A 2,500-nucleotide genomic window follows, 5' to 3' on the forward strand; every position below is an offset into this window, starting at 1 on the left:
GTCAGGGAAAGGGGTTTTTGCTTAAGCCAATTTCAATGCCAACCTTTGCCCTTTCGAGTATACATCTCAAATCGAGGAGGATGCATCCAGCCAATACTATTTGGATTGTTTGTTTGGAAAACTTTTGGCCAGGTGAAAATTAGCTTTTTTCATCTTCGAACAGAGACTGTCGTTTTGTAATTGAAATGCGTCTCTTTCGTATCCATTTTCTAGTCCTTTTCTCAAGGAAATGGCATGTGGTGATATTAAATAATTTAAAGAAGTTTTGTTTTTTTCTATTAACCGCTTGTTTGCAAATGAATGTATTTCAAACATGATCTTCTCAAAATGGCCTGTTTGGTGTTTGAATTTTCAATTGAAACCATCAACTCTCGACGGCAAAAACCAAAACAAATTCCCAGATGCACAAAGCGTAGGCCACACGGTATAGTGGCCCTATCACGGTCGTCCGATCAGGCAACCCTTTTTTCTGCACATTTTCCTCACCCAGACTTTTCATCACCCGGTCAAAGGGGTCGATCTAATCGACAAATCTAAAATGCGGGCTCGCAAGAAAAGGGACTTTACTCATAATTGACTGTGACTGCGGTTCGCATGAAATTCGTGGCGTCCTTCCCCGAAACGGGGTCCAAAGGTACCGCCGAAATGGAACATAAGCGACGCCACCGGTGGTCGTTCCGTTTCGTGCTGGAAGACAATATTTTCCAAAAAGGTAAAAATGTCCAAGAGCTGTCATACTTTACTTTTACGATCTGGTTTTTGGTTTATTTTGTCAAACAAAATTTAACAACACTTCTCACGCCGTGTTTAATTACCGGAATGATTTTAATTATGGTGCCGCTAAGCCTTTAAAATATTGAAGAACGGCCACGGGACCCTGCTCGGTCAAGGCGGTCGCACGACGATGGCGCAAAATTTGTAAATCTGGCACGTCCACCCATTCGGGCGGTCGCTTAAATGTGGTGTAATTGCGCTATGTAATTGCCATTTAGCGTCCGATCGGGGCCGGCAAAGCAGTTGTTGCAGATGCTGTCGCTTTTAACCTCAATTGGTAGCTTGCATGGTAGGTCCTTCCAAGATTAAGCATCCTGTGCGGTTATCAAACGTAAATCGAGTTGTATAAATTATCATTTTATGGCCGTGTGTGGAAATACGAGGGAATGGTGCTGACGTATCGTGATTTACTTGGAAGCAGAATGCATTTTATAGCGATTGGAATGCTCTCCCTAGGTAATCCTTAATTGAAATCACCTTCTAGCAAAGCTGCGAGTAAACTTACCACTGGGAACTGTATCTACTACGTTTGGTGTTGCCCTAGAGTATGATATTCCCAGAGATGTTTGTCAGTTCGGGCACGTCAGCTATTTGCATGATACACGCCCTGGATGCTGGCAGATGTTTCCCCCAGATGCAGTCATGCCTGCTCGTTTGACATTCTTCCTCAAATAGATGAGGATAAAACGTTTATACGATAAAACTTTTAATTAAAAGTTTACTATCGAAATGAAATGCCTGCATATTGTTGCATACTTTGCTCTAATGAAAACTCGTTTAGTCACCGTGGAGCAGTAGCACCACAGAACGATTGAGTGAACCGCAACAAACGGTGCCAACAACACACGCAAACTGTTTACGCTCGAATCGAAATATGTCCAATGTCCTCAGTCCCTCCCCCAAACCCCCAGTCACTCTTCACGTGGCGATAAAATGGCGATCCCTGCGAGTCTCCTTTATGTTGGATGCATCAACAATGCTCGCGGCGCGCGCACTTCCCGTAAACATAAACTCCCGTCGGTGTGAAATCAAAATTGGAATCGTCCTCGATCTCGTTCGGCATCAGGCATCCCGTTTTAATCGCCCCGAGCGACGGTCAACCGCAGGCGCGATGGCGTGGTTGGACGCAGAAAATGTACCGCAACATTGTTTGCCTAGTTTCGGTTCGGTCCATCGCCGCTATTATGGCCGGTTGGCTGACTGGAACACATTTTCGATGCCCGCTAGTACGGTGAGCATCACGAAAGGATGTTTTGGAGCGCCACTGGAAACGAGAACACAATTAGAATGCGAGTTTCTGGTCTGGATGAGGACAGTTTTGGTGAGGTGTTCGCTAGGACAGGACATCCATTCAAACAGAGTCAATCGTTTTCTGTGGTTTTCAAATAAAGACCCCGGGGCCTGGAGGTATTTTGAATGCAGCGCAATCTGGTAGAGCGTATAGTGTTTGGAATTTGAAATTTGGCAAATAGCCGCAATGCCGGCAGCATGGAAGGGGGCTTGACGGTTAAAAGATGTCCGTTTTAGGGTCTGATAATTTCACATTACCATATGATGTGGGGATGATTTTGCTATCAATCAACGATTGGGTTGAGATAAATGAATGTTTTGAGTTCTGACCCGAATTGCTATAACAGATCGAAACATTTCTCGATGTCAGCTTATCATAAAGATATACGATTTGAAATGACTGCTTGTTCCGGGAAATATTCTCTTCCCTCTTGAG

At 44.3% G+C, this 2,500-nt stretch overlaps 1 protein-coding gene across 5 annotated transcripts in view; it reads left to right on the forward strand.

Moving 5' to 3' along the window:
- LOC126569570 (venom dipeptidyl peptidase 4) overlaps positions 1–2,500 on the forward strand; it is a 91,686-nt gene that overhangs the window by 66,875 nt on the left and 22,311 nt on the right. The gene's annotated exons all lie outside the window — the stretch shown is intronic.

The sequence above is a fragment of the Anopheles aquasalis genome, chromosome 2 (genome assembly GCF_943734665.1).
Source record: "Anopheles aquasalis chromosome 2, idAnoAquaMG_Q_19, whole genome shotgun sequence".
In the NCBI taxonomy this organism is placed as follows: Eukaryota; Metazoa; Arthropoda; class Insecta; order Diptera; family Culicidae; genus Anopheles; species Anopheles aquasalis.